The sequence below is a fragment of the Lampris incognitus genome, chromosome 5 (genome assembly GCF_029633865.1).
Source record: "Lampris incognitus isolate fLamInc1 chromosome 5, fLamInc1.hap2, whole genome shotgun sequence".
In the NCBI taxonomy this organism is placed as follows: Eukaryota; Metazoa; Chordata; class Actinopteri; order Lampriformes; family Lampridae; genus Lampris; species Lampris incognitus.
Genome location: NC_079215.1, coordinates 47,268,143 through 47,281,281, shown reverse-complemented (window position 1 = coordinate 47,281,281; position 13,139 = coordinate 47,268,143). Strand labels below are relative to the sequence as shown.

Genomic DNA, 13,139 nt, shown 5'->3' with positions numbered 1-13,139 from the left:
GATGGACGTTGTGTAGCAAGGTTAGCGTTACTAAAAGACAGTACCGAGCTAGGCTCGCTGGTGACAACCCAGCCTGGACTTCAATCGTTACTATGGGCAAATTTGTGCGTGCTCACCCATGGGATTTTTTAGCCCTGGGGTTTGCCCCAGAGATCTACGTAGAACGTGGGCAACCCATGAATTTCGACACCGATTGGCTAGCGCTGATGTTTTTGCAGGCGTGGTTACAAGAGGTAGACTATTACAAATAACCATCATGTTGTTTGTCAGATAATTTTTAGGGGCTAAAAATTTCCATGGTGTGTACGCACAAATTTGCCCATAGTAACGGTTGCTACAAGAGGTCCCTGGTTACTACTTTCAATATAAAACGCCTGATGGAAAAATAGGAAACAAGTGTAAAATAGATAAATATATAAATAAATAATTAAAAAACCAGCGATCTTAAAGTGTTTAAATATAGAAACACAAACATACTAAATGTCACATATATTACACATTTTTATACTGAAAATCTCTTCCACATAACAGAAAAAATATAGAGATAAGGACATTGCATTGTTTCAATAGATAAAATTGATGACTTGTTTGGAAAATATTGCGTCTTACATTTCAGTATGTATATAATCCAGTTAGTCAAGTAAATTCTCTATGATACAGTACAAGCCTGTTTCAGGCTATAAGCAATCATCAGCTGTCCTTGTCACGATTTTAAGGACAGCTGATGATTGCTTATAGCCTGAAACAGGCTTGTACTGTATCATAGAGAATTTACTTGACTAACTGGATTATTTTGCTCCTTATTTATCGAACACTATCCCTACCTTTGAGTGTTTCTTTTAACAAAGTTATATATATATAGAAAGAGAAAAAGAGAGAGAGAGAGAGAGAGAGAGAGAGAGAGAGAGAGAGAGAGAGAGAGAGAGAGTTACAGTGGCCATGTGTACTATTCACAGCATTGTAAGATGGCAACCCCATCGGTTCAGTGATGGTCGTTCCCTCTTCACATATATGGCCTCTGTGCAACCATTCGCAAGGCTTCTGACTCTGTTTGGGGGTCTCCTGGTCTGTTTCTCCTCATTTTCCTCTCTTATCTTTCTCTGTTCAACTCCAAATTTTTCCATTCTTCTTTTCCTTCAGTGGATCCTGGCATGGCAATCATCCCTCCTTGGTCTCCCAGTGAGTCAATGCACCAATGCATTTGCCTTCACAGCTGTGTGCAGTGTTATGTGCCCCCTGGAACGGCCTCATCACAGACAGACAAAAGGGCAGGCCTCTTGCTCCAGGTAAATTCCTTAGTGGCTTTTAAGTGTGTGCGCACATGGGAGAAAACCCAACTCAATCGTGACCAACCATTATCCCTGTCATTCTGTGTAGGAGAAACAGACCAAGAGGCAGGCCTGTGCTCCTCCTCTCCCTCTTTCTGACCGCCCTCCAGTGCTTGCTGTTCTCAATCTGCGCCTCTGTGGCTCTCCTCCCTCTTCAGTACCTCACCTTCATTCTGCAGGTCCTCAATCGCTCCTTCCTCTATGGGGGAAATGCGGCCTTCTTAAGCATTGTGTGAGTAGCTGGCGTGCACATGTGTGTACGAGGACCAGATACATATGCAGCCCTTAATGGTATCAATTAACAGTATTCATTTCTATTAAGTGTTTGAGAAATTAACATATCTGTGTCAATATTACAATAAAAACAAATTTCACCAGCAGCCATACCATGGAGACTGAGGCATATGCAAGATCAAATTGATAAACAGAGCAATCTCTCAAGATAATAAGATGGATTTGGATGCATCCATGTATTAGTTAAGATACATACTGCTATCTTTCTATCCATATAGTCTTATCAACAACTATCGGGACTTGCTTGAACTCAGAAATCAATTGTCTCGAAGCTTTAACCTTATTCCTAGTTTTGAATGTATACCACTTGTACTACTACAACTGCTGAACGTTTTCCAGGGTATTAGATCATCTTCTACAGCTGCAGAGTGGATGTGAAATTGACAGAATGCCACTGAGCGAGACTCATGATCGATCACAATATGTAAACTCTACATATGTTATTGTCTGGTTTGCAGAATAAGGACAATCAGTACTCTTTCCTGTTTATTTGAAACCTACCAATCAAACAACCCCATTGCTGTCATTTCAGCATTGCACACCTCTTTTGCCCCACCACAACTCCAATTATGCCCCTCTCTATGTCTAATTTATAGTGTTATTGTAGCACACGGCTCCTAACATTACTGGTGGTGGAGGTAATGCAGTACATTAATAAGTAGTTAGTAAAGATTACAATTATACTGGCCCAAAATTAGAGGATACCAGACTCGAGCAGGAGGCAGAAAAGATATTTGCAATATACAATGACCACAGAAGACAAAGAGCTATGAAGTAGTACCTTGTATTTTTTGAAAATTAACAAAATAAAAAAAAACCATAGGTTCAGCATACAGTTCAATTCCACAAAGATACCTCAGTTTCAGTTCAGCAACACATTATTTCTTTTGTCAGCCTCTCTTTGGTTTTGAACCACGCAGTTCTTTTTAACTATCCTTGTCTAAACTGGGTGCACCCTAATATAGGTAATTCGGGATCTCAATTCTCCATATTTGGATCCAACATTGGGTAGGTAACAATATTAAAACAATACCTCGTTCAATATGACCACTTTATAACTTGTTTCAACCTTACTAAAGTTTACTATCCACTGTGTCAGCAATAACAAAATCACTGTAAGCAAGACACCATAATACATCATATCAATAATATGAACCCTCAGTCCATTCACTTGAACTAGTGACGGTTACGACTCAGTACTTCTCTGCAGACACAGGGGATGCATTTGAAGGAGAACGAAGGTATCTTTTCCAAGTCAAGTCAAAAAAGGCAAAGTCAGAGTCTGGGATTTGGGGTTGTGCAAGTGGTGCAGACCTTGTCCAGTTTATGATGTTTACCCTACCCCCATGGCAGGAGGGGCAGGGTTGGCAGTTCTTGGCTCTGGGACCTTCGATTCGGGGATCTTTAATCCAGGGATCTAGATGTTTCATCTGGGTTGGCTCGCCATCACAGACACAGACACACACACACACACACACACACACACACCTACGAGCATTCAGCAGCAGGTCCTCTTCCCTACAGTGCCACCCAGTGTACGACTAGTGTCAACTTTGTAGCCTTCCTATGGTGCTGCGGACCTGCGTTCCGATTGGCTAAGGCACTTCCATGTTGTTAACTCTTTGTGACCTAGGTTACACCATACCTCCTAGGAGTTCAACAGCAAAGGCTGGGCTATCCATCACATGGTTTCTATGTTCTAATAAACTCAAAACTGAAAACACAATAAAATTCCTCATACTGTTTTATTGTTTGTGTATTGCTAAGTTATGTGAGGAGAGTAACAACTAACAGCACAAATATGCAAGCATAACTAGATACACCAAAAAAAAAGTAACACACCCACTCAGTTTTCCAGCCTGTCACTTGGGAAGCTGTATGGTTTGGCGATGACTCTGTCTGCAGTCCTCTCTCTGCTCCAGTACCCCTGTTTTGCCCTTGTCAACGAAGCCACGGATGGAGATCCCTTGTATGTAAGAGACCATGATTTTAAGGTGTCCTTCAAACTGACGGTCTGAAACCATGAGCGAGACAATCCCAGATGAGCAATAGGAACAAGATCTTACATTATGGCACATGATTGTGTTCAATTCGCCCTCACTTCGCCTAATTTCGAACCATGAAACTAAATTACAAATGAGGCAATGATGACCAGTCTTTATTCTAACATTTATCTTCTTCTCTTTTTTTTTTGATGGATACAAAAAAATTTGGACTAAAAAATAATCTGGGTTTTAGTAAAATATCCACATCCAATATAGAATGATGAGCAGATTGACCTCAATCCTGTTTTGTCCTACTGTCATCATCAGCAAGATATTTATGATGTACCAATTCTCAACTTATTTGCATTTACTAACATATGAGGTAAGTTGTTCATAATACTGTTTATCATTGATGTGTTGCAGGTTAGCATTGCTCTGACTCTTCTTACTCTTAAGGGTGTTCATCCATCTTCCCCACATCTTCATCCAGTGCAGGATGCTAGCCTCCAGGAGAGAGAATACAGAGACAGTAGCCAAAGGATGTGCACATCCTCATCCTTGAAAGAGTGGCCACTGACCTGTAGATGGGTGTAGAATGCGGAGTCCTGCCCTGACGTGTTAGCTCTTCTGTGTTGGGCCATCCTCTTGGCCAGCATCTGTTTGGTTTCCCCGATGTACAAGTCACGGCAATCCTCCTGGCACTTAGCAGCGTACACTATGTGGCTCTGCTTGTGTCGGGGTGAACCACTTCTGGCGCAATCTGCAAGTGAGACGCGATGTTTGGAAAATACGCGTCTCAACTGTTCTGATGCTCCCACCACATACAAAATCACCACTTGTTTACGCTTAGACAGCTGTTGTCCTTCTTGTCTCTTCGATCGTTAACAGCCTATTAACAACAGCTGCCTGAACAGACGCTGGCCAAGAGGATGGCACAACACAGGACAGCTAACACGTCAGGCCAGGACTCCACAGTCTACACCCATCTACAGGGCAGTGGCCACTCTTTCAAGGATGAGGATGTGCACATCCTTGATAAGGAGGAACGCTGGTTTGAACGGGGAGTCAAAGAGGCCATCTAGGGAACGACCATCGCTGAACCGGCTAAGAGAACACCTGTCGCCATCTTACAATGCTGTGATTGCATCTATTCCCCGATCCTCTGTGAGTAGTACACATGGTCATTGTATTGCTTGTTAATGGCCACGCCCATATTTGCATATGAAACCGATCGTTGGTTTTGGTCGTTATGCAGCGGTATTGTTTATAAGGGTGGGGATACCTGCAGTCAGTTTAAGGCTCATTTATTCTCCCTTTACGTACGTAAATACATACGTCCGTTTCAAATGTTCTAAACGTCACTGCCCACATACTTCTCATCCGTGTTTTACGTTGGCATGGTGGTTAAGCGATACATCCACTAGAGGGCAGTTCAGAGTTCACTTCCGAGTTCAGAGGTAAGGTGTCTAGGCTGCCGGAAATTCACACGAAGAAGCAGAAGAGCGCCAACAAACGTCTCTGGCGGCAAGATGACGGACTGAGCAGCTGCGTACTCGCAGAGCAGTGTGTAAACTTCCTCAAAGTAAGTTATTGGTTTACTTTACCCCCACTAAATAGTTAAAAGTGACAGTCTGACCATGTCCAAGGAACAAAATAAGCAAGAAACGGAACTAAAAGCGCAGGTGGACTCCGCGGGTCCTCGTCTCTGACGGACCGTGATTATATGATGGCGGTGGAGTCTGCGGCGTACAGCGGAGAGAAACGAACTCCCCGACCGGTAACACCGCTGCTCGAAAAATAGCCAGGCAACTTCCATCCTCTGCTGAGCTGTTAGCGGCCATTCAAGCGCTTCACACCAGATTTGACAACCAAGAGCGAAAGATGGAGGAGTTCGACACGAAGATGACACAAAACACAGTGATGATTGCTAGTCTGACCAAGTCAATCGAATTTAACGCAGCGGGGGTGAAGGAGCGCAAGGGGCAGATTTCGGTTTTGGAAACTCAAGTGTACACCCCACGTAAAGAAGTCGTCGAGCTCAAAGAGAGGTCAAGAGAACAGGACCGGTACAAACCACGGTGGAAAGGAATGAAGGAGAAGAAGGAAGAAAATGTCAGGCAGGATGTGATCCGGCTATTTGGAGAACTCGCCCCGGAATGGTCCCAGAAAATGGATGAGTATGTGGACACTGTGCATCGCCTGGGGAAGAAGGGGGCAAACAGGACCCGCCAGGTGATTGTACAGTTCGTCAAAAGACAGCACAGAGAATGGCATCTGGAAGATGACTAAGAAGTCGCAGGTCTGCTCGGATGCAGGGATCCGTTTCACCGAGGACTTGACCAAGGATGAAAAGGTGTAGAGGGAGAGACTTGGGCCGCAGATCGAACAAGCAAGGGAGGCTGGCGAAAAGGCGTATTTCCGCGGATCGTTTGGATTCAGAAATGGACGCCGCATTTATGCTGAAGAGTGAGAGACAAATGTCTAGAGACATGAGAGGACGACGGAAAGACACAAAGCTCGCAGTTTGCAACACACGCAAGATTAAAATAAGACGCGGAGGATTCATGTTGAAAACGTTTGGAACCACAAATTTAATCAGACACCACCCCGGTGAGTATGCCAAATTTGATGAAGCTAACAAAGGCAAGGTAGCCAAAACAGCGGGAAAAAAGAGCAACGAGCCAGCCGCAAGCCAGCAGCCCATGCTACCATTCTCAACACACAACGAAATGTGCAAAATAATTTCGCGGAAAATTATGGAGTTCGTAGCTTTGGAAGTTACAAAAATGTTTGTGTTTGCTGTCAATTATTGTTAGAAAAAAATCGGAATCGGCCAAAATCGGAATCGGCAGGTCAGACTACTAACAAATCGGAAATCGGAATGGGTGCATCTCTAGTTTTTGGTTTGATTTTCCATCCAAAGTCTTAAGGAATTTTGGTGGTATAGACTTCTTATTAAGATGTGATTATGATATTCGTAAACTACCTGTTAAGCTATCTGCTTTTCATCAACAAGTCCTCCGTTATTGGAAATTGATATACAAGCATAACTTTACCCCACACACAGTTCCAATATGGAATAATGGATGCATATTAATCAAGAGAAACTCTTTCTATTACAAAGACTGGATGGGGAAAGGTATCTGGTCCATTATGCATCTATTGGATAGTCGTGGAAATTTATATGATGCTTTCATTGGAAAATACAATCTGGTTTGTACTAATAAACAATACAACGCAGTAATCAAGGCAATTCCACAAGCAATGATTGTTTTAATCAAAGGCATTATTCTGTGATTATTCCACCAATGCCTACTTAAGAAGGCATTGGATGTAGTTTTTTAGGTAAAAAATGCAATAATAAATTATTAAGGACTAATCTCACCTCAATTTTTTTCTCTTCACCCATGAAGAGGAAATTTTTGTTCAAAGAATACACCAGAAATGTTATAATTAAGATAAGAACCAGTTACCTTTCCTTTCCAATCCCACCCAAGGCTAAAGAAGTTCACTTAAAAATGTTGAACGAGATCTACCCATGCAATGACTTCTTACACCAAAGGTTTAATGTAGATTTAAATATCTGCACTTTCTGCAACGCAGACATTGAAACAATAGAACATATTTTTTTCTTGTGTAGCTTAATTAGGACCTTTTGGGATGCTTTTCAAAATTGGATAACCTACAATGATCAAATTACTCAGATTTTAACATGAAATTTGGTTTACAATTGGGGGACAAGAAAACAGAATTTGGGAATAATTTCATTAGTTTGGCTAAATTTTTCATACACAAATGTCGCTGTTTATAAATTATTCCAATATTTGCTGCATAAAAATGAGAGAATACTATATAAAAAATATGTAAAATGTTGTAAAACTCAAAAAGCCCTATGTCTTCATCAGTATCTATGTACCTTAATTCTTGATTGACCTGTTCTTTTATTTTTGTTTTTGTAATTTTTTTTTGTTATGGTTATGCTCGCTCAGTTTCTTTTGTTTGTTGTAAAATATATTCGCTTGAATATGCTTTGCCTTGTTGATTGTATAATATTGAGGGGGGGGCGCAAACATGGCGACGGTGGAGATCATGATCAGGTATCCGTTCAAAAAGAGGCAGCGTAGTAGACGAAATGCATCTGGCTGCAGACAAAATGGCGGACCTCCGCAAGAGGCACCTCCGCAGTTAACAGGAAGTCACGTGACCTCAGCGGTTGATAGGAAACCGGATGTTGGTCTTCGTGTTGTTTTTAAAATTGCAATCCGCCATAAAACGGAAAGAAGAAGTAGAAGATACTGCGACAGCGGTAAGAAGATACTTTAAAAGGTTAGTTGTCTTTTCTAAGGTTTTATTCAATGTTGTCTATCAAACTTAATGTATCGAAGAATCCAGCGAGCGTAGGTATAACTTACCGATATGGAGAAAATACATTAGAAATGTCAAGTGGCTCTAAGCATTTAGCTAATGTTAGCTAGCGATGTTTCGTTGCGTAGTTGTTGCAGGTCATGTAGCTAGCTAAGAACTTATTAAAATATTTGTGTAAATGAATTAGTTTAATTGAGTTTAAAATGGATACTGTTTGAGTACAAACTGTTTGAATCACTTCTCCGCTAATGGGCAGCGGCTGTAGTTAGCTGGTCGGATGCTCAGTCTGGCTAACTCCCAGAGCGTGCAGTGTAGCACGCAGTTAACGTTACTAGCCTGACAGCCAAGGTTAGTGGACTACTACTAGCTGGCGAGTAGCCTATTGTATGATTACATTCATTTTATTTAGTGTATTAAGAAAAATGTAATGCACAGCAATAACCTTTATAAGGAATTTGTTGAGAGTTTTATATGGGCACGCGCAGAACTGGTAAGTGCCCCGACGGCTTTGTGTGTATTACTGGTTAAAGTCACTTTAAAATAAAAATCTAGAATGGCCCGAAATAATAATAATAAAAACTACACTGTTTTCCAGACGCACCCATCCATAATCCAGCCTGGAAGCCAGTTGGGACGCACAACCCATGGCTTACAGTTGGGTTGTCCTCTGTCCCAAATTTACCAACACACGGGAGGAGACCATTTTTAAACACCTGGATGCCCACATCCAAAATGCAGTGCATTTCCAAGGTAAGTAGATGAGAAGCAAGCAAGTTTGGAATTTGTTAAGCCCTCTTTCCCATTGAATTTACCATAGATTTAAAGGTCAGCAGTGTTATTTGGAGTCAGTAGATCACCTTGGCAAGAAAGCAGAAAGTTACTTTCAAGGGACTGAGATTTGTTTTGTAATTTATTTAATTCACTGTTGGATGTGATAAAATTCATAATTGTATATTTTATCTAAATTACATTTTTGTGTTTTTTTGTGTTTTTTTTTTACTGTGAAGTTGTACTTTTTAAAAGTTGGATTACTGTTCCCTTGCAGATGCAACCAGCCATGCCGAGGCACGGGTCATTACCACTGCCCGTATTGTGCAAAAACGATCATGTGCAAAGATGATTTGACAACACGTGACTGGATGCCAAAAACTATTGGTGCTACCCCCATCAGTGCCACCTTCAGCTGAAATCAGCCCATCTGTGCCATCCTCATCAGTAGGGTTAGAATCAATAGTGAGTGTAGACCATTCATACACACTTCCTCCCTCAGCATCAGTCGAGAGTGTAGACCCTTCGTTCACATGTCCCCCCTCAGCATCAGTAGAGAGTGTAGAGTTGCCATCTTCACGTGTGACAAATCTAAAATCAGTGAAGTGCCCTCACTGCTCTGTTGTTCTTTACAAAAAGAATTTGTTAGTACACATAGAAAGAAAACATGCAAGGCCAAAGACATTACAGCTGCATCTCACCTTCAAAGCGTATGTGTTGATCAAACTCATGGCCTTTTTGCCATCCCAAAAGGTACTCATGGGTTCAGTGTGCCCATACATGTACAACGTAAAACATGGGGCAAACAACATGTGACGAAGTGTGAATTGGAGGACTGTCGTCAATATCAGTTGCTTGCACAACGGAGTGGCCTCAGGCACAGTCTGTGTGAGCATATCCGGTCACTCGATTACTACAGCAAGACTGCTACTGAGGAACCACTTAAACATGAGGTCCTTGAAGAAATGGTGGAATGCAAGTTTTTTGGAGATTCCAAGGCGGCTGCTTGCAAAAACAGGCAAAAAACAGCAGAGGACGCTCATGCACCATTGTCTGTATTGGTGGAAGTTGGAGGTTTTCCAAACCAGATTTGTCTCTCCATACACGAGCCCAAAATCTACCACTACTGTTGTCTTGGCAGTCATGGTGACATATAACAGAAAAAAAACACACCTGGCATTGCCCCTCTGCAAAGGCGCGTACATCATGTCCGCACAACAACATTGCTAAATGGCACCCTTTCCAAACCCAGAAAGAACTTTTCGTGACTGCACCATGTACCACAGAAAACTTACCAGAGGCTACTCACTCTGTCAGTTACCCTCCTACCACAGGAATGGAGAGAAGTGTGCGATACGTTTATGAATAGAAAAAAATACCAGCCACTCTTCCTGGAGATGCCACAACTCCAAGAGGTTCGACAGATTACCCTTCTGATGATCTTTGAAAAAAAATGCATGTGGTGTGTGCATGTTCATGTTCCTATAACCATTTACAGAATAGTTCTTGCATGGACCAGGTTGTGTTCCTAAGCCATTTTAATTAATAGTATCTGTGGATCCTGTTTATGATGTTTGCACGTTTGTGGAAAGTTCATCATCCTCGTGTTCGTCTAACATTGCTTTGTTTACTAAATCTATTTACAGAGGTCTTGCTCAGTCGATCCATCCAGGTCCGTGGACTGAGAAGACCGGTCATGACATCAAGGTACATCATTTTGGCTGGACCTGAAAGGGACCAAGTGTGAAAACACCAGTCTGCACATTATCGCTCCAGCCTATACCAGGTTTAACCTGGACTTGTTGGTCCACATTTTAATGTAATTTAACTAGTGAAATGTATCGATGCCTTTTATAAGTCAATAGAACCCTTATGCCTATTTTCCACTTCCATTTCAGGGGTTTCCAAGACAAACTTTTGGGATCGACTGCAGGATATTCATGATAATGGTGAGACATGTGATTTACATTTATATAATTTCTATTTATATAATTTCTGTGACGCCCATTTATAGAAATGATTTCAATAACAAGTGTTGTATGTGTTGCAGGCGGTTTTGTACATCACATTAAGTTCTCCATTTGACTACACAGTCGTGAGTTTTTTTGTTTTGTTATTTCAACATCTTTTTAGATACACATTTTCAGTTGTGAAATTATCAATTTGAAATGATGGGGTCCTACGATCAAAGTAACTGTGCAAATGTGTGTGTGTGTGTGTGTGTCTTTCTGTCTGTTTGTGTGTGTGTGAACGGCTGTGTGCCGTAGGACCCCTAACTACTGTGATCCTTTTCTTTTAGAATGACATGACCGCAATCAGAAAGTGGTGGTGCGTGTTGCTAATGAAGAATTTTGCGCTTGACCGGTATGATCCATTTGCCCAAAAGAGCTTACTAAACTATTTTGATTAGGGGAGGGGTGGGTAATTTGTGTTGAAAGTAGTTGCAAACTGGGGTAATGATTAGCTGTTGTCCCTAGGGGCAGGAGGAGGGGGCCAACATAAGTTACTCACATGATCGTAGCTACTGTGTGTGGGAACGGCTTAGCTTCGTTCCGACACATTGGTTATGTTTTCTCTCATCTCCGCCTGCCAAGTAGTTGCGGTGTTGTGCTCTACAGTATGAGGGGGGAAATTGAACTAAAATAGGGTCTAATTGGCTTTTCAGATTTCATCATTTCAAGGCATGGCAAGGTTTTTGCCCACTGGACAGAGCAGTCCAAAGCTCTACTGAGAGGTGACCTGCCTACTGTCTACAGGCTCCCAAGACTCCGGAAACGGACGTTTTCGGAAGTCGTCCAGGTCAGATTGAAATTCAATTTAACTACCGGTATAATCAGAACTATTAATAACTAATACATTCAGGTGCTTCAAACACTTAAATAACTAATGTTAAAAAGTGCATTGTTAAATAAATATATTTTTCAGTCATCATCTGTCTTGTTGCTCTCGTACATTACAGGAACATAACGAGGGCTTAAAACCAGAGGGGGGGTAAGTGACATTTGACAAACTTCACAGGACAGCCACAACAAAAAATGACCATACATTGTCATTGCGTTTATTATGATATTTGATTAATTACTCTGGGTTGGTTTAGAATTCAAAAGTTGTCCTTTGCCACACATCCCTAGAGGTTCCTTTACATTACTTGATGACCACTATACCCACTACAGCAAAGATGGCAAAACGTCCAAGAGAAGCCCGCAGGTCTGCCAATGAAAGATTGGTGGACTTCATCACAAAGCTGAAGAGGTCGGACAAACGGCTACTGGTATGATACCAATAATAATAATGCTTATACATAAAAACATTTCTAATAGCAAAAAAGATGATCAAAGCCTGATCTTCTGCAGTGCATTTATTTGACATGGTCTTTGTTTCTATAGGAAATAATCACAGGTGAAGGCAGCTCCAAGTGGCTGGTGAATTTCAGGTCTACGAAACCAGACGGGGTCTTCACCTACCTGGAAGAAGACGACCAAATTGATGAAGTTTTTAAGCATATCAACTTGGTCCTCAAAGGAGCCACAAAATGTGCACCTTATGTTCCAACGACAGAGTTCCAGAGAGTCAGCTTCGTGTTGGATGTGCTGATGCCTGAGGTGGTTTAACTCAACCATCTAATCTTAGTTACATTGATTTCAATAATTGTCTGTTTATTCAGTCATCAAAGCCTGTATTATAACTGTTAAAAGGGCATTCCGCGATTTAGTGAATGGGTTATGCTCGCCCCACCACTAATTTGTATTGTGTTGTAAATATGGGACCCCTTTTAACTGGAGGTTATCTATCTCTACCAGGCCATTGTCCACACTCTTGTGGCAGTGGACAACCTCTCTCTAGCTGAGGCAAAGAGAAGATTTAATGCGGGACCATTGTATGATGAAAGGTACAAATGTCTGAAATCAGTCTACCACTTTCTGCCTAACATCCCTAACTGTGTTGATATTCATGATATACCACGAGTTCTCATGTCCGACCGATTGTATTTCTTAGCTCTCCTTTTCTCTGTCTCTTCTTTTCCCAATTTATTCTTTAGTGAAGCGCAAGAATTTAATATTATCAAGAGGCAGTAGATCGAGGCCGAGCATTAATATTTCTATTTTATTTTATTTTTGTTTTGATGTTTTTGTATATTATGTAAAACCTCAATCACATTCTGTAAAATGCTGAACCCGATGATAACACTGAAAAATAATAAAATAAAAGAAATGCGCGTCTGCCTTGGGGGCCCTAGAAGTCTCTTTACACAATACTGAGGTGCTTTGATAACATGAACGTAATGGTTAGAAATGTGCGTCTGCCTCGGGGGCTCTCCACCCTGGGCACCCCCACCAAGCCCCTGGGCACCCCCACCAAGCCCCTGGCCACAGATGTTTACCATGTGAAGATGTCAAAT

The 13,139-nt window shown here is 41.6% G+C and overlaps 1 long non-coding RNA gene across 1 annotated transcript; it reads left to right on the top strand.

Moving 5' to 3' along the window:
- The first annotated feature begins 11,267 nt into the window (after positions 1-11,267).
- LOC130113475 (uncharacterized) lies at positions 11,268-12,913 on the top strand. Its single transcript, XR_008810295.1, has 4 exons — positions 11,268-11,539; positions 11,700-11,731; positions 11,872-12,011; positions 12,127-12,913. It is a non-coding gene; the product is annotated as an uncharacterized LOC130113475 (long non-coding RNA).
- The last annotated feature ends 226 nt before the right edge of the window (positions 12,914-13,139 follow it).